Source organism: Scyliorhinus torazame, chromosome 10 (genome assembly GCF_047496885.1).
Source record: "Scyliorhinus torazame isolate Kashiwa2021f chromosome 10, sScyTor2.1, whole genome shotgun sequence".
Classification (NCBI taxonomy): Eukaryota; Metazoa; Chordata; class Chondrichthyes; order Carcharhiniformes; family Scyliorhinidae; genus Scyliorhinus; species Scyliorhinus torazame.
The window spans coordinates 206,192,202-206,219,261 of NC_092716.1; positions in this window are offsets into that span (position 1 = coordinate 206,192,202).

Below are 27,060 nucleotides of genomic sequence, written 5' to 3' on the forward strand. Positions count from 1 at the left end.
TAAAGCAAAACAATGTATTTTCTATGAACTCAAGTTAACCTTTTTAAACCATACAGTGAACATCTTAGCAACCATTAATTCAAATACAACCCCCAAAGACTACAACACTAAGTAATTCTTTAAGCTTTCCTTTTAACATCCATATGACTTAAAAACAAAACCTTTAACAGAAGCACATCAGGTTAAAGTCACTACTGAAAACATTTATAATTCTGAATTCACCAAATGATCAAGAAATAGTCTTTTTATGGCAGAGAGAACAGCAGTACACCTGCTTGGTCTGGCTTCAGCTCCAACACTGAAAACAAAACTAAAACACACCCTGCAGCAAACAGCCTAAAACAAAAGTAAAAAGCTGTCAGACAGCCCAGCTCCATCCACTCTCTGACATCACTGGAGTAATAAACACCCATTTCGTAAAGGTACTCTCACTACAGATATTTATATACACACCCATTTATAAACACCCTTTTCTTAAAGGCACATTTCTTAAACACCCATTTCTTAAAGGTACTCTCACAAGACACTTCCCTGTCCCTCCTCCCTTCACTCCACCTTCCCTGTCCCTCCTCCCTTCACTCCACCTTCCCTGTCCCTCTTCCCTTCATTGCACCTCCCCTGTCCCTCTCCCCTTCAATCCCCTTCCCTGTCCCTCCTCCCTTCACTCCACCTCCTCTGTCCCTCCTCTCTTCACTGCACCCACCCCCCCATTCCACTGTCCTTCACTCCATCCCACTAACCCAGCTCCCCCTCCCCCGGTCCTGTCTGGATCCCCACAGGGTGTTGGCCCTGGGCAGGCAGTATCAGAGGATCACGTCCACGGGATGGAGGATGATGATGATTCACTGTGAGATGAGCTCTGGTGTTCCTTATCATTTGACAAAGTCTGATTCCTGCCTGCAGGATCACATTCCACTGTCCACCCAGGTGATCCTTGCATCTGTTGGGCCCACATATCGTTTGGGGTGGTGCAGGGGCGTGGCCAGTTTTGGAGATGGTGAGCGATGACGGGTCATTCACTGGGTAAGCTGTTCGACGAGGTAGCCTCACACTTCTGGCCCCGTTCCCTGCCACCTCAGAGGGTGACCCCGGATGGAATGTTCAAATGTCCTGGGGCCCTGTCCCCATGCTATCCTCTAACACTGCACCCCCCACCCCTCAACACCAGCCTCCCACAGCCCCCCGCCCGGCACATCCTTCACACCTAGCCCTGCCCATCCCTCACACTCTTCAGACAGAGAGTTGAGGCCAGTCAGGATGCAGATGAAAAGGTATTTAATGGTGACTCTGTACATTATTATGCCCTGACCTCTCCCTCTAACCAATGTTCTGCATTTGTGCCAACTTACTGGTATCTAACTTTCTTATCTTACATGCTCGATCGCTTCTTCTAGTGTGACCCCAGACAGCACATCAGAGGTGGAGGTGCCCTACTCCATTGCTCACCCTCTGATCTAAGATGTCTTTGCCGGCAGTCCTCTGGAGCACCTGGACCTGGATAGGCCCAGCCAGCTTTCGGGGGCCAGAGGTGACGGGTTGCAACTTTCTTCTGCCCGCTGCCCATGAGATGCACCAGTGTCAGGTCAGGGGGATTCAGAAACTCTGAGGTGTTCCAGCACCACCCCAGCACTGAGACCGTGCCACGTCCCTCAGCAAGTGAGTCATGTCTCTCACTGCCTCTGTCATGTCCCAGGTCAATCAGCACGTGGCCAATACTCTCAACCTCCTCAGCCATGAACCTTTGTAAATGTGTCAAGCACGAGAGCACTGCAGCATCACCCATACGGGCCCAGTACATGTCTGCCTGTGACTGGGTGCCCCTGTCCCGAGCCTCAGCCATTGACTGCACAGTGTGCTCCAAGCTTTGGACATCTTGTCCCAGGCCTTCTACTGTGGACATCACCCAGTGAGTGTTGGCCTGGGTGCAACACATTGTCAGCACCAGCTCCTGCAACTGAAGACGGTTTGACTCCTCCAGCTGCACCGGCAGACACTGGAAAGTTGCTGACACCCCCTCCTGTAAATCCTGACTCTGCGGCTGCACCTCCGCCAGTGATGGGATCATACTTTCCAGAAGCGCGGTACCTGTCCGGTCTGCAGTTTTTTCCTGGAATTGGGCAGCCTTCCGACTGTCCGCTCCATTAAGTGTCCCTACCTCCACCTGATGTGCTGCAGCATGTGTGACATGAGCACCAGAAGGTGACCCAGGAGCTTCATTACTAAAATTCCTCAATGAGATGATGGTCTCTGCGATGGTGGAGGGTGCAGTTGACAGCAGTGACGAAAAGTCAGTGCTTTCCCCTGAGTGGTGCTCCAGGGTGTGCTAGGGATCTGACTGGGGTGCGAGGTTCCGCAGAGAGCCAGGTATGATGGTGATCCTGCAAGACAAAAGACATAGTGAGAACTTGGGAAGGAGTAGTTTGTGGAAGAGGGGTTACTCACTTGCTATAGGAAGATCATTTTGCATTAGGAGCTCACTTTGTTCACGCTTGCCAACATCCATAGCAGAGATTGTCATAATATACACCAGTATATCATGGTGCAGACACACACTGATGGACACACAGTGGGAGCAATCAACATACACAACACCGCAGCCAATCACCAGTAAGAGCACACGCACTATAAAGACAGGGGACATCAGAGTTCCCGCTCATTCGAGTAGCAGCTAGCTAGGAGCACAGAGCTCACAGCCTGCAACACAGTCATTCACCATGTGCTGAGTGCATCGACTGGTGAGGACAAGGCAAAAGTCTTTAGTTAAAGCTGGTATCGTATTCACCCACGGTTCAAGTATGTTTAAATAGTTAACCTTTTAACAAAATAGTGTTGCACTACTTCAAGTGTTGGTGACCTGTTGTATGTGATTCAGAACACCGAACACATCATGATACCAGGAATGGTTGCATACTAGCACTTCTTAGACCTACCTGCAAGTGATCTGCCTTCCGCCAGCATTCCGTCATTCTGCAACATGGACAACATCAGCCCGCCGCCGCCGCTCCGCATCGCCGGCAACCTCAGGGCCAACTGGAAGATTTTCAAACAGCGCTTCCAGCTCTACCTCGAAGCCACGGACAGGGAGGGCGCCTCGGACACCAGAAAGATTGCTCTTCTCCTCTCCACGGCCGGAGACCATGCCATCCATATTTTCAACTCTCTCACCTTTGCAGATGACGAAGACAGGACGAAGTTCAAGACGGTTCTCCTCAAATTTGACACTCACTGCAGCGTAGAGGTGAATGAAAGTTTTGAATGCTACGTGTTCCAGCAACGTTTGCAGGGTAAGGACGAACCTTTCCAATCCTTTTTAACGCACCTCCGCACCCTTGCGCAATCTTGCAGCTACGGGCCCACCTCCAACTCCATGATACGCAACCAGATCGTTTTCGGTGTTCAGTCGGACCCCCTACGTCAGCAGTTCCTCAAAGTAAAGCAACTCACCCTAGCGACCGCCATCGAGACCTGTGTCCTACATGAAAATGCCACCAGTAGGAGCTCCCATATACAAGCGGCTGAAACGGCGCGGCAAGGTCCCAACGAGGCGGAACGGGTCCAAGTGATTGAACACCTCCAGGGCCTCAGCCTGCACCAAACGAGGGGACGGCGACATGGAGGAACGTAATGCGCAGGCACGCACCACGCAGGACCGCACCGCGCATGCGCGGTGGCGCACCGAACGTGCTGACGTCACGACCTGCGGCAACGTTGGCTCCGCCCATTTAAAGCAGCATTGCCACGCAAAATCTCGACAATGCCTACGCTGTGGAAGACTTGGCCACTATGCTGCCTGCTGTTGAGCAGCTTAGCCTTCCAATTCATATCACTTCAACCAGCCTCACATGAATGTTCGGGCAATTCAACCCACGGTCACCGAGTCCGATTCCGACCTCCCACACAGCAGTGACACCGAGGACCCGAAGGCGCCTTTTTGAGTCGGTGTTGTAACGAACAACAGGCTGTCCCCGAAGCAAAGACACCAGCCGCTGTCGGTATACAGCATCGATCCAGACGATGAGTGGTGTGCCACCCTGACGGTCAACAGGTCCCAAATACGATTCCGCCTGGACATTGGTGCCTCCGCCAATCTCATGGCGTGGTCTGCTATCCAAAGCCTTCGTGTCAAACCAACCATTCTCCCATCGGCTTGCCAGCTATTGGACTACAATGGCAACATCATTCCTGCTACCGGCTCATGCCAACTTGAAGTGACGCACAAGCCACGAAAAGCCATCCTTCGTTTCGAGATCCTGGGCTCCTCGAAGGACTCTCTGCTTGGCGCACAGGCATGCAAATTGCTAAACCCCATTCAAAGAGTTCACTCTCTCTCTCCTGATGACACGTCTGCCTTTCAGGATGCTGACTTCAGGGCGCAGCTCAACGCCATCATCGACCAGCACCGCGACGTCTTTGACGGCATGGGCACGCTCCCATATACGTACAAAATCATACTCAAACAGAACGTCACGCCTGTGGTGCATGCACCTCGCAGAGTCCCAGCACCCCTCAAGGACCGCCTCAAGTAGCAGCTGCAGGACCTCGAAGACCAAGGAGTGATCTCCAGAGTTACGGAACCAACCGACTGGGTCAGTTCCATGGTGTGCGTAAAGAAGCCTTCCGGCGACCTCAGAATCTACATTGATCCTAAGGATCTGAATCGCAACATAATGAGGGAGCATTACCCAATCCCCAAGCGCGAAGAGATCACATGCGAGATGGCTCGGGCCAAGCTCTTCACCAAACTTGGCGCCTCGAAAGGATTCTGGCAAATTCAACTAGACAGATCCAGCAGGAAACTGTGTACCTTTAACACCCTTTTTGGCAGATATTATTACAACAGGATGCCGTTTGGGATCATATCGGCATCAGAAGTATTCTACAGGATCATGGAACAAATGATGGAAGGCATTGAAGGTGTTCGCGTCGATGTTGACGACATAATCATTTGGTCCACCACCCCGCAGGAGCATATCAGTCGCCTCCAACGCGTGTTCAAACGCACACGGGAGCAGGGCCTACGCCTCAACAGAGCCAAATGCTCCTTCGGCCAGACGGAATTCAAGTTCCTAGGTGACCACATTTCCCAGTTGGGTGTGCGGCCGGATGCGGACAAGGTGGCTGCCATCACAGCCATGAAAAAGCCAGAGGACAAGAAGGCGGTCCTCCGATTTCTGGGCATGGTCTACTTCCAAGGGAAGTTCATTCCTAACCTCGCCTCTCATACCACAGCTCTCAGGAACCTGGTCAGGAAGACGACAGACTTCCAATGGCTTCCTGCCCACGAGAGCGAATAGACAGAACTTAAAAGCAAACTTACCACGGCCCCGGTATTGACATTTTTCGATCCAGCGAAAGAGACAAAAATTTCGACCGATGCCAGCCAATCCGGCATTGGGGCAGTGCTCCTGCAACGCGATGAGGCCGCATCATGGGCCCCCGTTGCATATGCGTCACGTGCCATGACCCCCACGGAACAGCGCTACGTGCAGATAGAAAAGGAGTACCTGGGCCTGATGACCGGTGTCGTCAAATTTCATGATTGTGTGTACGGCCTTCCCCAATTCATCATCAATACCGACCATTGCCCGCTGGTCAATATAATACAAAAAGACTTGAACGACATGCCTCCAGCGCATTCTGCTCAAACGCCGGCGATACGACTTTCAGCTCGTATACACCCCGGGCAAAGACCTGATCATAGCTGACACTCTGTCCAGGGCAGTCAACACCCCGTGTGACCCAGCGGGATTCGTCTGCCAGGTTGACGCCCATGTGGCCTTCATGGCCCCCAATCTACCGGCCACGGGTGAACGCCTCGTCCAAATTCGCCGCGAGACTGCTGCGGCTGACCCCCTGCTACAGCGTGGCATGTGCCACCTAACAGACGGGTGGCTCAAGGGCCAATGCCCTCAGTTCTACAACATCAGAGACGATCTGGCGGTAGTCGATGGTGTCCTCCTGAAGCTGGACCGCATTGTTATCCCGCACAGCATGCGCCAGCTCGTCTTGGAACAGCTACACGAGGGCCATCTTGACGTGGAGAAGTTCCGCCGATGGGCCCGAGAGGCAGTGTACTGGCCCGGCATCAATGACGACATCGCCAACACAGTGCTCAACTGACCCAGCCTGTCAGCGGTTCCAGACGGCCCAACCACGTGAGACCCTACAGCCCCATGAGTTGGTCACGTCCCCTTGGTCCAAGGTCGGCATTGACCTGTTCCACGCGCTGGGCAGGGACTATGTTCAGATTGTGGACTATTTTTCAAACTACCCGGAGGTGGTACGTTTGCACGACATCACATTGTCTGCAGTCATCCGTGCCTGTAAGGACACCTTTGCTCGTCACGGCATCCCACTCACTGTGATGTCGGACAATGGCCCCTGCTTCGCAAGCCTGGAATGGTCCAACTTAATTAGGAGGTACAACTTTGTGCATGTGACATCCAGTCCCCTGTGCCCCGAATCCAATGGCAAAGCAGAGAAGGGCGTCCACATAGTCAAACGGCTCCTCTGCAAGGCTGCCGATGCGGGATCCGACTTCTACCTCGCCCTGCTGGCCTATCGCTCGGCCACACTGTCCACTGGCCTGTCGCCAGCCCAGCTGCTCATGGGTCGCACCCTGAGGACGATGTCCATTCACGTCCCAGACCTCGACCACGTTCCAGTCCTTCAACGAATGCAACTGTCTCGTGCACAGCACAAGGCAGCTCATGACGCCCGTGCAGCTGATCTCCCTGCTCTGGCTCCAGATGACAATGTCCGCATCCATCTTCCGGATGGTGGCTGGTCTGCAACTGCTGTGGTTCTTCGGCAGGTGGCTCCCCGCTTGTTCCTGGATCGTCTACCGGATGGTTTCAATCTGTGCCGTAATCGGCGTGCCCTTCGTTTCGTTCCGCACTCGCTACGTGATCCTCCGCCAGTGCTATGCCCTCCTGTTGTCCCTGACCTGGACTATGCAGAGATTCTGGTTACTCTGCATCCTCCTCACTCTGACGCAGTCGAGCCCGCTCCTCAGTTGGTGGCTCCTGACCCACCCTTGAGGCGGTCAATCAGAATTTATCGCCCACCTCAGAGACTTAATTTGTGAACTTTGCACTAATGGACTCTCTGGTCTGTTCTGTTCTTCCGTTTAATCGTTCAGGTGGTATATAGTGTTCATTTCGTTATTTGTGTGACACACTGTTTTTTCTCTGCACCAGGCACTTTCCCATGTAAATAGCTTAGTTTTATGTACATAGTCCTGTAAATATTTCGTACACATGTAGTCAGGAACATTCCCCACACACTATTTATTGTCACGCAGGCACATTTTTTTATATAAAAGGGGGGATGTCATAATATACACTAGTATATCATGGTGCAGACACACATTGATGGACACGCAGTGGGACCAATCAACATACACAACACTGCAGCCAATCACCAGTGAGAACACACTGCACCAGTGAGAACACACGCACTATAAAGACAGGGGACATCAGAGTTCCCGCTCATTCGAGTAACAGCTAGCTAGGAGCACAGAGCTCACAGCTTGCAACACAGACATTCACCATGTGCTGAGTGCATCAACTGGTTAGGACAAGGCAACGGTCTTTAGTTGAAGCTGGTATCGTATTTACCCACAGTTCAAGTATGTTTAAATAGTTAACCTCTTAATAAAATAGTGTTGCACTACTTCAAGTGTTGGTGACCTGTATGTGATCCAGAACACCCAACAGATCAGAGATAGCCCTCTCATTACATTTGGCAGATAGCTCCAACGCCCTCTGGTCTGTGGGGGTAAGAGCCTTGATGTCCTGGATGCCTCCTTTGTCCTCTCCTGCTCCCGGCAATTGTGAACTGCCTCTTTCAGGGGACAAATAATGGGCATCGGGCGGGGGAGGAGGAGGAGGAACGGCAGGCCTCGTCCAACGAGGAGGATGAGGGTGAGGGTGGGCAAGACATGGAACCCAGGCAGGCACGGGAGGCCGCACAATGTGTGCGCCAGGACCAACGCTCACAGGATGCTCTGATCGCCTTCAAGGTCACCGACTGGGGTTGGGTGGAGGTGGGGGGTGGGGGGTGGGGGGGGGGGGCTACGTGGGGGGTGGGGGGGGGCTACTGGCCAGGGGCATGGACACCCAACCCCTCACTCCCTCACTCCCCACCCCCCCTGCAACTCCCTCCATGATACATACCTGCCGCACTACAGTGGAGGGGCCCTGGGTTGGCATTAACATTCGGTCTGGTCCATGGGATGGGTGATGATGACAACCCACTCTGCAATGACAAAATCTTAATTGCACCTTTTACAGCCATAGTCCCTGTCTTTCTTTTAAACCAGGATTTTAAAAAAGTATTACATCAGCAGATATATACACACCCCAACCCAGGCTTTTAAAACCATTTCGACACCAGATACAAGTAATACAGTACCAATGTTGTGCATTTATCACACAGCATCGTGGGTTTACCATTGACCAGAAGCTGAACTGGACTGGGAATTTAAATACTGTCGCTACAAGAGTAAGTCAAAGGCTGGGAATTCTGCAGTGAGTAACTGACCTGACTCCGCAAAGGTTGTCCACCATTTACAAGGCACAAGTCAGGAGTGTAATGGAATACTCTCCACTTGCTTTGACGAGTACAGCTTCAGCAACACTCTGGAAGCTTTACACCATCTAGGACAAAGTAACATGATTGATTGGCATTTCATCCACAACCATTCACCACTCCATGGTAGCAGCAGGGAATACCATCTACAAGATGGACTGCAGCAACTCACCAAAGCTTCTTCAACAATACCTTCCAAACACGTAACCTCTACCATCTAGAAGGACAAGGGTAGTGGATTCATGGGAACACCACCACATGGAGGTTCACCTCCAAGTCACACACCATCCTAGCTCGGCATTCATTCACTGCCATTGGGACTCCCTCCCAAACAGCACTGAAGATGCACCTACACCACATGGACCGCAGTGGTTCAAGAAGACAGCTCACTATCACCTTCTCAAAGGCAATTAGGGATGGGCATTAAGTACTGACCTAGCCACTTCCCAGCAAAGAATGAAAAAGAACCCACAGTACAAACAGGCAGCAGTACACAAGGACATTTCTCTAAACACACTGACAATCATCAATATTCATACCAGTCGTATAGTTTGTGGGCCTTTTCACCAGCACAGTGTGCACCGAAATGACTCAATCTCCATAAATGTAACTCACGATCTCTCTGGAAACATTCAACAAATATCGCTGAATGCTCCATTAATGTGAGAATACTGCCCATAAACAGATGGCTTCTGCCAAATGCAGACATTTTGTTGGCCTGGTCTGTACTTCCAATAATGTTCATCAAATTCTATCATATTGCTGGGCCAACAAGGACTACGGCCACCTTAATATTGCTGTAAAGCTGCGCCAATTCCGTTGGCTCCTAACTAAAATGGCTGACGCAGCCAGCAGTGTCTCCAAAAATAAACTTGTCCAATCCAGTAGAAAACAAACATGTTTTCTACTGCTGAGACTTAAGTGAATTTGGCAAGTTTATTTTGGTGTTGTCACTTGCTATGAAATGAAATGAAAATCACTTATTGTCACAAGTAGGCTTCAAATGAAGTTACTGTGAAAAGCCCCTAGTCACCACATTCCGGCACCTGTTCGGGGATTGAACCGTGCTGCTGGTCTGCCTTGGTCTGCTTTCAAAGCCAGCGATTTAGCCCTGTGCTAAACAGCCCCTGCACAAACTGGATACTGGTGCAGCTCATATCTCCGACCTATTTAATGCAGCTATCTGCCCAGCAAAGTTGAGGTCAGTAAATCTTCCCAGCTCTCACGCTAATGTGTTGAAGAATTTCTTCAGGGCTGCAATGGCAGTGTCTTTTCAGCACAGTAAGTCCTCGAATCTGAGCATCTGGTAAACAAAATAACATTGTCAGGCTCCTGCTACATTTCCACTGCCACCGGATGATAACTGTAACTTGCAGCAGTAACTGTAGCATGAACACCATGCCAGCAGAAATAGCAAAATGATTTTCTTCCATTTTGTTTCCAATTCGCCACCTTGTCCAGCAGGATTCATTATTTTGGCACTAGGTCCAGTTGTCCTTTAAATTTTCATATCCTCTCTTGCAGCCAAGAGAAACTTTGGAGGACAAGGAATGCACTTGCATTCCAAGCATTCAATGTTGTTGATGCATACGTGACAGAAAATGTTATATGTTGGACAAAGAGTTAAACTTTAACAATATGCTGAGCACCACTCTGGATGCCAATACCAGAAGTGTCACAGGGTATTCAGAAATCAGCCAAATGACTCCCCACATGTTTTTAACCGTCCCCCCTGCCGTAGTACTCAAAGTAATTTACAAGAAGAAATCTGGACCGTGAACGTTTGCTTTTCAAAATCTTGCTCCCTCCCTTTCTGCCTGCTAACTTTTCGCAGAGCTCTCTCTACTGATGTTAACCCAGCTCCTCCACGTTGTCAGGCTCAGTAACTCATTACCAGTCAGCACAGATTTGTTATTGATTGTATCACGACTGATATTGATCCAGTTCCCTCATCCCACCAGATCTTATTACTCCTCACCAATTTACTGATCTTAGCCATCACTGTTTGGAACATTAAAAGAAAAAATACACTAAAATCCACCAGAGAGTAAATAGGATTGTCTCGTGTTTAAAAAAAGGTAGGGAGTTGCTCTGTCAAGATTTCCATTAAATTATTAACATGCTTTCTTTGCAATGCACTGGGCTAATCTATTTTGTATTGGAATAAAAGTTACTCAAAAAAAAGTCTTGTAACTGCAGTATTTTTATGAATTGCCTTTTTATTTGTTAGTAAAGGCATCTCTTCTGTAGAGTGATTCTTTTCACTTGTGAATACTTTAACCTTTAGCACCTGAAGACTTAATGCACAAAGCAGCAGTACTCAGGCCCGAGTGGAAAGTGATTGAACAGGTGACAAGGCTGAGAGGGGGCATGACATTCATGCCTGGTCCTCCCCCCTGAAAAAGTGGCTCAAACAAAGTTACCGCGAGGATAAAATCAAATAAAATACCTTTCTTGTTTCGTAACCATCTTCCATCTTAACCTTACTGACCCCACACAAGGAGAAGAGCAACATACAAGGGAAGAAAAGGCAAAACATCACTCTTAAGAGAGGAATCCCATTCAGTATAGAAAGTCTTTGGCAGCTTTGAGCACTGGCATGTGTTCTTGCAACATCTGAGAAAACGATTGACTGGCCATTGCTGCCGTTGAATATTCGAAAGTCGGATCTAAGCAATATGCAGAACAATTGAACTTTTCATGTCCTTGGAATAAATTCTATGGAAAATACAGCGGCAAAATACAATTGGGACAAAAGCTGCCGCTGTAATTTCTGAAATGGTTAGCATCCTTGACATGAAAATTGAAATGAAAATCACTTATTGTCACAAGTAGGCTTCAAATGAAGTTACTGTGAAAAGCCCCTAATCGCCACATTCCGGCGCCTGTTCAGGGAGGCTGGTACGGGAATTGAAACGTGCTGCTGGCCTGCCTTGGTCTGCTTTCAAAGCCAGCGATTTAGCCCTGTGCTAAACTTGACATTGAATGGTCACATGGTGGCATAAATACATGCATCGAAAAGGTTAAAGTCAGATTATAAATCAATGCAAACTTTAATTCTGTTGCTCTGAAACAATATGGAACCATTCAGATATTTTACATTCTGAGGTTAAATTTTGGACAATGGAGAATTAGTTTTTCTGGAATTAACTTGATAATACTGTACAAAGTTCACAGGCTACAAGGTTCTATAACCATAAACCCTAACTGTACCAGATGCCCAGTCTTCATAAATCTTCAACACAAAAGTTAGTACTCTCCAAGAAGTCAGGCACCATGATGTCGATTACCATTATGTGAAATATTTGTCATCGGTATTTTATTAGAAACAAATTACTTAATTATATCTAACTCGGGTTCAACAACAAAGAAAAACCCATGAGTTTTGCTTTCACAGTTTAGGGTTCAGTTTTCCTTTGACCAGAGCAGGATTTAAATCTCTGGCTTTGATTTACTAAAAGCCACTGTGGCTTTCAAAAATAGTTGTTTTCCTAAAAGCTTTTTTGATCCAGCTCTGGTAACTTCTCCAGTGGCTCGGGAAGGTCTATGGAAGATGACTGTCAGTGAACCCCGTGCACAAATAGCACAAACGGATGCGGCAGAAACTCAGATGCCAGGCAATCATACTGAGTGTCAGCAGCCAGTGTGTTGCATTGTAGCAGTATTACCGTCTTCAGTGGTGTTTGCTATTTTTCATGAGGTGCATAATAATGACCATGTATTGCCAGTTTTCCTTCAGCAACAAAGTAATCAGATAAATGGGCTTTCAAAGGTAATGAAAGGCCATTGACCTGAAACATTAACCTTAGATTTCTCTCTCCACAGCTGCCTCCTGACCTGCTGAGCGTTTCCAGCATTTTCTGATTTTATTTCAGATTTCAGACATCTGCAGTAATTTGCTTTTCAGGCTGCCAGTAGTGTCTAACTTCTGGCTCAGCTGATAAATGCACATCCCAGAGTGGAACTGAACTGTTCACACACCAGATTTTTGTGGCATCATGGAGACTCCAGGGACCTTTAAAAATGGCATGCTGGACCCAGATTGAGAATCCCTGTCCCCATTTCCGACAGATTCTATTTTCATAGGATATGACTCAGGCATGTGGGAAACTTGAACTCAACAGGGTACTTTAAACTCAGTGCTGCACTCAAACAAACAACATTCTTGCTGGAGCAAGAGCCTTATCCTGTAGTGTGGGAGCTATGAATCTTTAGGGCAGTCATAAATGCACTTCAAGGTAGATGCTTTTGTAGAACTGACTATCTGTCAAGTTATTTAAATGGCTCCCTCTTTGAAAAAATGTTGAAATAAACTGCCTACCTATGCCTGTGAGCATTGAAGAAAAAACTCTGTTCTGTCAGTTTCAGCAGTTGTTTGTTGCCATAGCCCTAGGTACTATTGTTATACCATTAATAAGTCTTGGGAGTTTTCCACAACATATTATTGCAGCAGGGGGTGGGATGTTGTAAGGTCACAGTTTGATTGACAGCTCAAACGTGGTTATTAGAGGATTAGCTGTCTTTGATATGGGCTTATGGGTGCAGGTGTTTGGTTACATAAGGAATTAAGTACTTGTGGGATTTCAATGTATTTAAAGGGTATTCATGAATGGGAGTGGCTTTTATATATTCAACTCTGTATTATATATTTAGAACTTCATTTTAGCTCAGCACAACTCCTGAGATCTGCCTGTGGTGGATGCTGGCTAAGTTGGCAAAGGAGCTATAAGGACCCACTGAGTGGGTGGGGCCATGGGTAGGCATGGATGAGAGGCCATTGTGGTATCTGGGGGCGTGGTTTGGCACGAGATGGAATTTATGGGTTTGGGGTGGTGGGTGGGAGCTGAAGGGGTTTAACGTGTGAGGGCTAGAGGGTCTAATGTTGACGAAAACAACTGGGACAAGTGTCAGAGAACCGGAGCAGGCCTTTTCAACAGCCTACCTCGGCATTCGACAGCCCATGCTGCTACCTCCAATCTGCGTCCAGGAGGAGCCGACCCACCCAATCCTGCACTTGCCCTTCCAGAGTGAAAACTACATAATTTGGAGTACTTTTTCCCAAGTCGGGTAATTTGCCAACATGAGCTACCCGCCTAGGGTGGTCCAGTTAGCTAGTCTCAGACAGGCTATGGCCGAGGCATATCGAAGGTAAGGAGGAAAAAAAAGGATTAAGCCCCAGACTGCTGTCCTTGCAGTAAAGTATGAGCAAGTGTACATCAAGGAAAGATTCATCTAATCCTAGGACTATATCCTAACAGAAGCCTGTATTTTCTGGAAAGTATGAACAATAGGGGTGAAAGGAAAAGGGCACAAATTGTGGTCCCATGTCTGTTGAATTATTGAAAAATTCTTCAGAGACAGGCATTGACTGTGCAGCAGAGATCTCAAATTCCTCACAATATTCTCAGACTTCTTCATACCAATGCCAAGCTGCCCCTTGTTGCGTCTGTACAGCACGGAAATAATTGAAAATTTATTTAAATACATTATCAACATTCACTTTTATGCCTTGTTTTCAAGTCTTAAGGGTAAATGTTTATATTGAAGTAGCAGAATTTGAAAAGGAGGTTTGACCCCCACAGATGTTAAGGCTCTGTATTTAAAAGTTACTGAGAATATTTATAATCCTGCCTTTCCGGAGTCATACCAGGTGTTATGCTACTTTGCAGCAGCACAAACGTATATCTGCTTTATGTCATTATAGTACAGATCAGGTGTGAAACAGGCTCCAGAGACCTAAGGTCCCCATTAAACACCATTTCATGTTTCTGTTTCGATTAATCATTTCGCAAGATCTCTAAAAACATGCAACTCCATTGCTAATGCTGCCTTCAAGAAGTTAGGGTTCCTCTTTCATATCAAACAAATCTTTTAACCTGAGCAATCCTTAATACTCTCTAAGTCCCAATCTTTAAATATAGTTTCCATATCCTGTAAATGTCTTTCACAGTTCTGAACAAAATACAAGAAGAGTCTGCAGCCTGTAGGGCAGTCCACTCACTTCTAGCCTCCAGCCACTCGCCCATCATACCATTTCCTGTCTCTCTCTCTCTCTCTCTCTCTCTCGAGGAGATAGGACATGCAGTGGTGCTACCATGGCTAGCTCGGCTGGTTGAGAGGGGTGTCGGTGGGGGGGGGGGGGGGGGTTAACCAGGAAAAAGGCCGTGGGGCTGCAGTGCAGCCATCTTGCTGCACACCCCACTGACCACCCATCGTTGTCCGTGGTTCAGCAGAGTGCCACCGGCCATATGAGTGCCCCCACTCCACCACCCCCCGCACCCCAGCCCCCACTCTCCGCGCAATACCACACCTGCACGCCACTCTATGCCATACACCCCCACAACCGGCCACCACCCACCGGAGGCGCATCACACAGCCCACCCAAGGGCAACGTCCTCAATAGTCCCCGACAAGGGGGTTCCAGACAGGGGCCGTAGAGCGTACCATTGACATGGGTAGCACCAGCCGAAGGTACCCCTGGCAGCAAGGACACGTGCCAGGGCCAGAAGCCCCCATGATGCCGGGCACCAACGGGGCCAGGGGTGTGGAACTGGGGGAGGTGGCAGTGGGAGGACCCATGTGGGGGTAGGACCTGCAGTGCAAACTGAAGCTACCATGTAGCCCGGTGGACCTGGTTGGGCACAGGGGTACACACCGTGCCAACATGCCGGCCTTTCAACCCTGCAGACAATGGATATTGAAATTCAAGCAGGTATGGTGACCTTCCTCCTGGTCACCACTGCCCTGGGGATGCACTGCCAAGCTGGAGCTTCTCGAGGAGGAGGACCATCCAGCAGCGGAGCCTGTCCCAGAGGAACAGGACGCAGCTGGTGAGGACGGGGAGCCGGCTGCTCAACAGGCCGAAGGAGGTGGGAAGGAGGCGTTACATGAGGCCTCGTGTGTACCGGCCTGTCATTCGAGAACATACTGGACTGGGCATGCCAAGACTCTGGCTAAGCAGGGAGATCTTGCAACATATCTGCCAGATGATGGCGCACCTGACACCGCGGGGAAATGGAGGAGGACGCCGCTCCCGGTGGCCGTCACAGTGACAGTCACCCTGAAGTTCTCCACCACGGGCCGTCGTGCAGGGCACGCTCTAATCCCACCTCCAGGTTCACTGACTAGGGGGCCTGGCCAGCGGCATGCACAGCCCATCCCAGCCCAATTCCCACCAACTCCCCGACCAACCACCTCCAACCATGAACACCCACCTTGTGCCACCCCCCACCACCCCTCCTGCAAACACACCCCGCCCTTCCCGATTCCTACCTGCCTCACTACGGTGTAGCCATCTGGGATGGCCACGTCCCGATTACAAAATGGACACTTGCAAAGACTGCAGGGAAAATTGGACAATGCTAAGAAACAAGCAGGTGCAAGCTCTGTCTGTTGATTAGAACCTTAAACGCTCAGACAGGACAGAAACTAGCAAACGATTTACATACTAATGAGCCATCTCCGGGGACAAAAGGGAAACATTTAGATACACAATGTTAGGACAGACTCCCCGGCGCCAGAAGAAGCTAAGACAAAGCTGACTGACAGTCACCAGGACACGCCCAGCGATCAGGGAACCACCCCTCTATTGGAGGAAAATCGATACCGATGATTGGGAAAGACTCAATTAGTTGAGGCCAAGTTCAACGCCCGCCCAAAAGAGCGCGAAGCCCTTTTGGGTATAAAAGGTATCCCCCAAGGGAGAGCGCCCTCCTTTGGCTTTGGCTCTCAGCGAAGAGAGAGACCAGTGTAGCAGCTACAGCAGACCAAGTAAGTTCCAAGTCAACGCACGCTACGAGATAGACGCTCCTAGTTGCTACCCTGTAAACAGCTCAACCCAGCAGCCTCAGAACCGAGCAACGGCCATTGTTCCTCTGACTGAGTGTGCACCCGAATATAAGTATAGGCTTTAGTAATAGTGGTAGTTTAGTTTGTAGAGTTTATGCATGAGTAGATTTGACTGTGTGTAAATAAATGAGCATTGCTTTAGAACTTACTTTGTGGTGTATCGAGTCATTGATCAGTATTCGGTTCTGAACCTTGTGGCGGTGTCGAAAGATATCTGGCGACTCTTGAGCAAACGTGATTAAATAGAGCCAAATTAAGAACCATCCAAAAGTTAGCATCAATGGGGTGCAGGCCCTGGGTTGGCAGTAACAGAGGATCTGGTCCATGGGATGGTGGGTAATGAAGACCTGCTCTGCGATGAGCTGTGGTGCTCCGCACAGTTTGACAATGTGTGACTCCTGCCTGTGGTAGCACTTTTACCGTCTGACCATCCCCTCCCATGAACACCCCCACCTTACGCCACCCCTCTCCACCCCCCCCCCCCCCCCCCCGCCTTGCAACCTCCCTCCCTTGATTCCTACCTGCCTCACTACGGGGTGCGGGCCCTGGACTGGCAGTAACAGTTACGTGCTGCACCCGTGCAAATTTAACTGGTGTCTACCTTTCTGGGTTTACTGGCCCTAACTCTACATCTAGTTGGATCTCCTGGCGGTACATCAGAAGTGGAGGCGGCCTGCTGCGCTTCCCACCCTATGAGCTGGGTCCCCTTTGGCGGCAGTCTCCTGGGGCGACCGGGCCTGTATGGGCCCGGCTGCTGCTCGGGTGTCCCAGGCAGCATGGTGCCACCCTATTCGGACCGCTGCCCATGTGATGCACCAGGGATGGGAGGGGCGGAGTCCTAGGCGCTGATTGCTCCAACATGGGCCCATCACCTCCTCCTCTCCCCTCAGAGTGCTCGATTGCCCCCAGGCTACTCTATGAGATGGGGGCACAAGCAGAGCTAACCCCTGAGGCTCCCCCACCACCTGGCGCTGTCAGTCTTGGAGACCCGTTCTCGTTTCGACCAGGGTCTCCATGGTCGCAGCCATGGAGCAGAAGGGGTGGACTACCTCCCTCTGGGATTGTGCCACATCACTCTGCAACTGTGCCACCACCCTCTGGGTCTGTGCCACATCAGCCTGTACTGTGCCATCTACCTCTGGAACTCGGCCCCCTCCCTCTGTGTCTGTGCCACGTCAGCAGCGTCTGGGCAGTGTCGCCACACACCAGCTATGACTGGGTCAGGCTCTGGAGCACCACTGCAATGTTCAGGTGGCTCTGGTATATGGTTGCCTGTGATAGGGCCGCCCTGTCCTGGGCCTCAGCCATCGCCTGCACAGATTGCCCCAGGTCTTGTAGTGTTGGCCTGGGTGGCACGCATGGCACCACCTTCTGCTCCTGCACACAGTTGGACTCCTCCAACTGCACCTGCAGGCATTGGATACTTAAGGACAACCCCGATGCAGACCCTGGGCTGGATTCTCTGGTCGCCCACGCCGAAATCGCGATCGGTGAACGGCCGGACAATCCAAGTGTACGACAAATCGGGGGCGGTGCCGCCTTCGCGATGCTCCGCCCCTCCGAGTATGCTGCGCCACATATCGACGGCCTCAGGACATTGCCTGTGGCCTGCCCCGTGATGATCCGCCACCGACTGACAGAGTTCCCGACGGCGTGGGTCTCTCATAGTCTCATCCGTTGGGAACTTGGCATTGCGGCTGTGGACTCAGTCCAGCACTGCCACAGTCGGGGGAGGGCCGATCCACGGGCAGGGCGCACATTATTCAGGGCTGGGGGCACTGTGGGAGGGGTGGGGGTCCGGTGCGGGCAAGCTGGCCAAAGGGGAACACTTTCATGGGTGGGTCCGTGGGCTGCGTCCGCCATGTAGCACGGTGCGGCCTGCGCATTTGCGGCCATGGACCCGGCAATTCTCCAGGGCCTACGCTGCCAGCATGCTAGTGTCATGTGAGAGTACCCTTTAAGAAATGGGTGTTTAAGAAATGTACCTTTAAGAAATGGAGCTGCTCATGTTGCTGGAGTGATGTCAGAGTGTGGGTGGAGCTGAGCTCTACTTCTGCTTTTTTTAGTTTCAGTTTGAGAAAGCTTGGGAGTGTCTGTGAGCTGCACTGCTATTGATCTCTGCCATGAAGGACTATCTCTTCATCATTTAGTGAATTCAGGAGAATTATAAATGTTTTCAGTCTTGAATGTAAACCCTAATTGTGCTCCTATTTGAAGGTTTGTTAAGCCTTTTGGATGTTAAAAGGACAGCATACAGATTACTTAGTGTTGTATTCTTTGGGGGGTGTATTTGATTTACTGGTTACTAAGATATTCACTGTTTGTTTTAAAAAGGTTAACTTGAGTTCATAGAATAAACCTTGTTTTGTTTTAAAAAACCACTGGTCCATTTTCTGCTACACCATACCTGTAGAGTGAGCCGTGTGCTCCCCATACCATAATCTATTAAAAGTTGTGGATCAGGTGAACTCCATGATACACTTTGGGATTCTCTAAACCCTGGCCCATAACACTAGCCTCCAGCAAAAAGGGGAATTGGTGGCCGTTTTGCGCCATTTTTCCCCACCATTCCCACGCTGGCGTGGGGACATCGTCCCAGAATCAGAGAATCCAACCCCTGTTGCTGCAACTGCATCTGCACAATCAATGGAACTATCCATTGCAGAAGCCCGAAACATGTCTGGACGGCAGCTTGTCCCTGGGGTTAACATGCCCTCTGACCGTCCGCCCCCTCGGGAGTTCCTACCTCCACCTGGTGTATCGGAGCACCAGATAGTGTTCCAGGAGCCTCTTCACTAAAGTGCCCAACCGGGGTGAGTGTCCCTGGGATGGTGGAGGGTGCTGGAGACAGCTGTGACGGAAACAGAGTGTCTTCCCCGGACTCGAGCTCTGGGGTGTCACGGGATGCGGGTCGAGGGCTCCCGTCACTGTCCATGTCCTCGTCATCGCTGCTGTCCAATTGGGGTTGTGGTTAGGGTCGGGGACACAAGAAGGGCCCGCACCATCACCAGGAGCACCTGCATGACACAAGACAGGATGCATGATTAGACCGTGGGCCATCGAGAGTGGGGGTGGAGCGGGTTTGTTGCGGTGATGTGGGGGTTGTGGGGGTGGTGAATGTGGGGTTGGTGTCGGTGGAGGGGGTGGTGACACGCGTGACATGGGATAGCGCAACTCGCCAATGCCAACCTCCGCCTCTGCGACTGCCCTTTCTCCGGGCCCACCGACCACATCCAGTGCCCTCTGTTCTGCTGCAGTGAGGGGCCGCAGGTCCGGCAATCCCCTCCAGTCTTCTCCCTCGTACAGTGATTATGGCGGCCAGTATGGGTGCTGACATGTGATGCAGTGTTGGGGGTGGGGTGGGGGGTTACGGGTGTATTTGAAGGATGGTGGTGCTGCGACACAGAGCTGCCTACTCACCCTGGCCGCCACAGGAGGTTTCGCAGATTTTTTCGGCACTGCTAGCCGGTCCTCGTGGTGTTCCCTATGGCATGGCACTCAACCTCTACTACCTGTGTCGAGGCATGGCGAACAGCGCCAGCTGGCAGCCTCCTTCCCACCCCGGGGTACAGGATTGCCCGCCTCTCCTCCACGGCACCCAGCAGGGTCTTGGATTCGACATCTGTAAACGGGGTGCCACTCTTCTTGCTGCCATCTTGTTGGCTGGGATGGCGTGTGTGGGGAGTGCAGTGTGTATATGCGGCTGCAGCTTGTCAGCCTCCTGAGTGTCAATCGCGAATCCGACGAATCCATTTCTCATTGGCATCAATCATGTTCCACGTGGCGCCGTTGCTAGTGCCTTAACGGTCGGTGAATTGGTCCAGGTCCAGTGCCAGGTTTGCTGTCGTTGAAATCCACTAATCCAACCTCGGCGTCAACACTTAGTCTCAGGAACGGAGAATTCCACCAATTCTTTTTCAAGTTCCGAAAGAATGGAAATTCTTAGCTCCTTCTTTTGTTTTAAACTTTGGAAGTGTCCTGCACTGTGGTTCTTTTCCTTTCTCAAATAACAACAAAATATATGTTGGGAAGAGATGTCATGAGATGCGGCTTACCAACAATAGTCTTGCTCCAACTTGGAATTAGACTACGCTTAAAGAACATCCTTCACTACATTTTATAGTTTTGCCTTTACTCTGATAGACATTAAATGAGTGACAATTTGCTATGCCTATGGACATTGTCATGATATGCAGACACACACATAATGATATACAGACAAGCAGCTAGTGGACACAGAGAACAGGACATGACCAATAAGCAGGCAGGGCACTCAGGGGTGGGATCTGACTATAAAAGACTTGAGGCACTCACACCTCCACCACATGGCTAAGAGCTAGTCTGGTTCAGTCAGACAGAGTAACCATACTTAAGTTAGCAGACAGTCAAACTCACAGAAATCTGTGCCAACTGTGCGATTAGTTCAATAAACCTGATTGAACTAACTTCAAGGTCTGGCGTATCTTTCTGACCTAAGCTGCATTCAGTTGCAGCCAGTGTTATACCAGTGTACCTAACACAACATGATACCAGGACACTACTAATTTAAGGTGGCTTACCTCAGTCCATTCTGTGACGACCAGCAAACGTATCCCGGCACCATGGAGAAGATTCAGGCTCCTCACCAGCTCAGGACCTCCGGCAATCTCAGCGCCAACTGGCGGATGTTCAAGCAAACGTTTCTGCTGTACATCGAAGCCTCAGACATCGAGGGTGTGTCTGATGCAAGAACGATCGCGCTTCTCCTCTCAACTGCAGGGGATCAAGCCATCGAACTCTTCAACTCGTTTAACTTCACCGAAGGCCAGGACAAGACAAAGTTTCAGACCATCCTGGACAAGTTCGATAGTCACTGTGAAGTGGACACCAATGAAATCTTCGAGCGCTACATGTTCAAACAACGTCTTCGAGGTAAAGATGAATCTTTCAATGCCTTCTTACCTAGCCTCCGCCTGCTAGCGCTGTCCTGCAACTTTGGTGATATTGCTGACTCCATGATCAGAGACCAAATCGTGTTTGGAGTTCACTCTGATCCTCTGAGAGAGCAGCTCTTAAAAATCAAGCATATGACCCTGCCAATCGCGATTGAAACATGTACAGTGCATGAGCACGCAAAAAATCGGTATTCCCAATACAAATAGGCTGAAAATGAGAAACTTGCCTCCCACGAGGCAGTGAGTGTGCAGGCCATCTCCCGGATGCAGCGCCTCAGCATTGACGACAGCGGCCATCTCGCACGCTTTTCCCGGAGCCCCACGCCTGCACGATGCGAACGGGATAACGAAGCGGCCGACACCCGCACTGCGCAGGTGCAGACATCTGCCGACCGCACTGCACATGTGCGACAACGTACACTGCGTCACGACGCCGACGTCATGACGTGCCCGAACTGTGGCAACGCCCACTTAAAGGGACACTGCCCTGCAAGAGGCAGTTGATGTTTAAACTGCGGGAAGCCTGGACACTGTGCAGCCTTGTGCAGGTCTGCACCACCAGTCAGAGGCCAGCACTCCCAATTCCGACGACGGCACGTCCAGAATGTGCAACGACGATTACAGGATTCTGATCCTCGCAGTACAGCGGATCCAGAGGACGAGTGCCTGGAGTCCGCATACCGAGTGGGCATCATTACCACACGTGAACATACCACACCTAACTCATCTCGCATTCAGTCCATCCTCGCTGTGGATTCTGCAGACGAATGTCATGCGGTGATGCAGGTCAACCACTGCTCCACCCAGTTCAAGCTGGACACAGGTGCTTCTGCCAACCTCCTCTCACAGGCAGACTTCAAACGCATCAAGAAGCCCCCCAAGGTCCTTCCAGCAGCCTGCCAGCTCCTGGACTATAACGGTAATGCCATCACGGCACTGGGGTCCTGCCATCTACTCATCTCCAACCGGAGTACCCATGCACGGCTAAGGTTTGAAATTGTCAAGCCGGATAGGGCATCCCTACTGGGCGCGCATGCCTGCAAAAAGCTAAACCTGGTGCAGCGGGTTTATTCAACGACATCCTCCAACGTGGATCTTCAAGCTGGCATTGACGACATCCTCGCTCGGTATCCAGATGTGTTTGACGGGATGGGCACTTTGCCATATCGGTACAAGATCTTACTGTGACCTGATGCCAAGCCAGTGGTCCATGCACAACACCGGCCCCGACTCCGCTGAAAGGGCGCCTGAAGGAACAGCTCAAGGAGCTGCAGCAGCAGGGGATCATTTCCAGGGTAACCGAACTGACTGACTGTGTCAGCTCGATGGTGGTGGTTAAAAAACCCTCTGGAGACCTGCGCATCTGCATTAATCCCACGGATCTCAACCAGAATATAATGCGTGAGCACTACCCCATCCTGAAGCGGGAGGACTCACCAGTGAGATGGCACATGCACGGTTTTTCACGAAGTTAGATGCGTCACATGGATTCTGGCAAATCCAGCTGGATGAGTCCAGCAGAAGGCTCTGCACCTTCAACACACCGTTTGGCAGGTACTGCTATAACCGTATGCCGTTCGGCATCATCTTAGCATCGGAGATATTTCATCACATCATGGAGGAGGTGATGGAGGGCATCGAAGGGGTTCGTGTGTACGTGGACGACGTCATCATATGGTCCACGACCCCTGAGGAGCATGTTTCCCGTCTCCAGCAGGTATTCCGTCGTGTTCACGCCAATGGCCTGAAGCTGAACAGGGCCAAATGTTGCTTTGGCATGATGACACTCAAGTTCTTAGGAGACCAGGGGCGAGATTCTCCGACCCTCCACCGTGGGGCCACCCTCCACCGGGTCGGAGAATCGCCGGGGGCTGGCGTGAATCCCGCCCCTGCCGGTTGCCGAATTCTCCAGCACCGGAGATTCGGCGGGGGCGGGAATCGCGCCGCGCCGGTTGGTGGCCCCCCCCGCGGTTCTCCGGCCCGGATGACCGAAGTCCCGCTGCTAGGATGCCTGTCCTGCCGGCGTGGATTAAACCACCTCTCTTACCGGCGGGACAAGGCGGCGCGGGCGGGCTCCGGGGTCCTGGGGGGGGGCGCGGGTCGATCTGGCCCGGGGGGTGGCCCCACGGTGGCCTGGCCCGTGATCGGGGCCCACCGATCCGCGGGCGAGCCTGTGCCGTGGGGGCACTCTTTTCCTTCCGCCTTCGCCATGGTCTCCACCATGGCGGAGGCGGATGAGACTCCCTCCACAGCGCATGCACGGGGATGCCGTGAGCTGACGCTCCCACGCATGCACCGCCCGGCAATGTCATTTCCGCGCCAGCTGGCGGGGCACCAAAGGCCTTTCCCGCCAGCTGGCGGGGTGGAAATCAGTCCGGCGCGGGCCTAGCCCCCTCAACGTTGGGGCTCGGCCCCCCAAGATGCGGAGGATTCCGCATCTTTGGGGCGGCGCGATGCCCGACTGATTTGCGCCGTTTTTGGCACCGATCGGCGGACATCGCGCCGATACCGGAGAATTTCGCCCCAGAACTCTCGGCAGGACGTGTGCCCCGACACAGACAAGGTCAAGGCCATCGCAGCCATGAAGGTCCCGGAAGACAAGAAGGCGGTATTGCGCTTCCTGGGCATGGTCAATTTTCTGGGCAAGTTCATCCCAAACATGGCCCCACACACCACGGCCCTACGGAACCTAGTGAAGAAGACCACTGCCTTTGAGTGGAAGGCGGCCCATCAGGCAGAGTGGTTGGAGCTGAAAGCCAAGCTCACCACTGCACCCGTATTGGCATTTTTCGACCCAGACAGGGAAACAAAAATCTCGACAGATGCGAGCCAGGATGGCACGGTGCGGTCCTGCTGCAACGCGATGCCACTTCATCAAGGGCAATGATGCCCACCGAACAAAGGTATGCACAAATCGAGAAGGTATGCCTGGGCCTTCTCACTGGCATTCTCAAGTTTCACGACTATGTCTACGGCCTGCCGACATTCACCGTCGAGATGGATCACAGGCCCCTGGTCCACATTATCCATAAGGACCTTAATGACTTGACGCCTCGGTTGCAGTGCATCCTCCTCAAACTCAGAAGGTACGACTTTGACCTGGTCTACATGCCTGGCAAGGAGCTCATCATTGCCAATACACTGTCCCGCTCCATCACCGTGCCTAGTGAACCACTGAACGTCATCCGGCAAATTGAATCACAGGTTGAGTCACAGGTGCAGCTGTGTGCCAGCACCCTCCCGGCATCTGATGAGAAGGTAATTTGTATTCGTGAGGCGACAGCCAAAGACCCCCTCTTGCAGCGTGTTATGCAACACCTAGCCAATGGCTGGCAAAAAGGGCAGTGCCCTCAATTTTCCAATGTAAAGGATGACCTGACGAAGGTTGATGGTATCCTCCTCAAACTGGACCGGATTGTAATTCCACACAGTGTCCAGAGCTTGGTGCTCCGTCAAATCCATGAGGACCACCTGGGTGTGGAAAAGTGCAGACGCACAGCCAGGCAGGCTGTCTACTGGCCCGGGAGCAGCCAGGACATCACGAACATGGTCCTTAACTGTGCGACCTGTCAACGCTTCCAGCCAGCGCAGAGTAAGGAGACACTTCAGCAGCATGAAATCGAAACCCCTCCGTGGTCTAAGGTTGGCATCGACCTCTTTCATGCAAATGGTCGTGATTACGTGTTAATCATTGATTACTTTTCCAATTACCCTGAAGTCGTGAAGCTCTCAGACCCGACATCTCGGACGGTCATCAAGGCCTGTAAGGAGACGTTCTCCAGGCATGGTATCCCACTCACTGTCATGAGTGACAATGGCCCGTGCTTCAGCAGCCATGACTGGTTTGCCCAGTCGTATCAGTTCAAACACGTCAATTCCAGCCCACACTATCCGCAGTCAAACTGAGAAAGGGGTGCACATAGTGAAGCAGCTCATCTGCAGGGCCGCGGATTCTGCATCTGACATTCACCTTGTGCTGCTTGCGTACAGGGCAACCCCACTGTCCACTGGTATGTCGTCGGCTCAACTCCTGATGAACAGGGACCTGTGAACGACACTTCCAGCCATATACGTTCCCAACCTGGATCGCCTGCCGGTGCTGCAGAAGGTGCAGCAACTCCGAGACCGGCAAAAACAGGGCTCTGATGCTCATGCCACCGATTTGCCCGTGTTATCCCCGTCAGACACTGTACGAGTCAAGATCCCTGATGGAGGCTGGTCAGCTCCAGCTGTCGTTGTTCAACAGGCTGCCCCCCCGCCCCCCCCCCCCCCCCCCCCGCTCGTATGTTGTGCGCCTGGCTGATGGTTCTGTTGTGCGACAAAACAGACGGGCATTGCGCAAAGTTGCCTGCCCACAACCTCATTCTTCTCCATTTCCTTCTGTTGTTTTGCCACCTCCTGATACCTCGACTCACAAGGCCACCAATCAGGCTTCAATCCCGCCCATCAAGGCGCTGTCGTCCCCACCACCACCTGCAGCTGTACTGGAACAGCTTTGCTCTGGATTGAACAATTTAAACACAAGTCTTCAGTAGCATTGCAGGACCTTTGCAGTATCTAGTGCCTTCAACCTTTTCTCTATATCTTGTGGAATCAATCAAATTGGCTGAAGGTTAACATCTGTGATATTGGGGAGCTCCAGAGGAGGCTGAGATGAATCATCCACTCGACACTTCTGGCTGAATACTGTTGTGAATCCTTCAGCCTTACATTCTGCACTGATAAGCTGTGCTCCCCCAACATTGATGATGGGGATATTTGTGGAGCCTCCTCCTCCAGTTAGTTGTTCAATTGTTCTCCACCATTCATGGTTGGATGTGGCAGGATTACAGAGCTCAGGTCTGATCAGTTGGTTGTGGATTTGCTTAGCTCTGTCTATTACTTGCTGCTTAAGCTGTTTGGCACACAAGTAGTCCTGTGTTGCAGCTTCACCAGGTTGACACCTCATTTTTAGGTATGCCTGCTTTTCCTCCTGTCTTGCCCTTCTGCATTCTTCATTGAACCAGGGTTGATCCCCTTGCTTGGTGGTGATGGTAGAGTGGGGGATTTGTGGAGCAATGAGATTGTAGATTGTGGTTAAGTACAAGTCAAGTGCTTCTGATGGCCCACAGTGCCTCATGGATCCCAGTCTTGAGTTTCTGGATCTATCCCTTTTGGCAGAGTGGTAGTGCCACACAACACAATGCAGGGTATCCTCAATGTGAAGATGGGAGAACTTCACATTTTCCCTCATTATACTCCATTTGCCAACTTTTTGCCCACTTACTTAACCTATTAATATCTCTTTGAAAACTGTTTGTATCCATCTCGCAACTTGCCATTCCACCTATATTTGAGTTGTCTGCAAATTTGGCTACAGTACATTTGCTTCCTTCTTCCAAGTCATTAATATAAACTTGTAAAAAGTTAACGTCCCAGCCTGTGGAACCCCACTGGTTACAGGTTGTCAACCTAAAAAAGAACTCCTTGCCCTCACTCGCAGCTTCCTGCCCATTAACCAATTCTCTGTCCATGCCAATATACTACCTCCAACATCATGGACTCTTATGACTTCATAGATTATCATTGAATTTACAGTGCAGAAGGAGGCCATTCAGTCCATCGAGTCTGCACCGTCTCTTGGAAAGAGCACCCTACCCAAGGTCAACACCTCCACCCTATCCCCATAATCCAGCAACCCCACCCA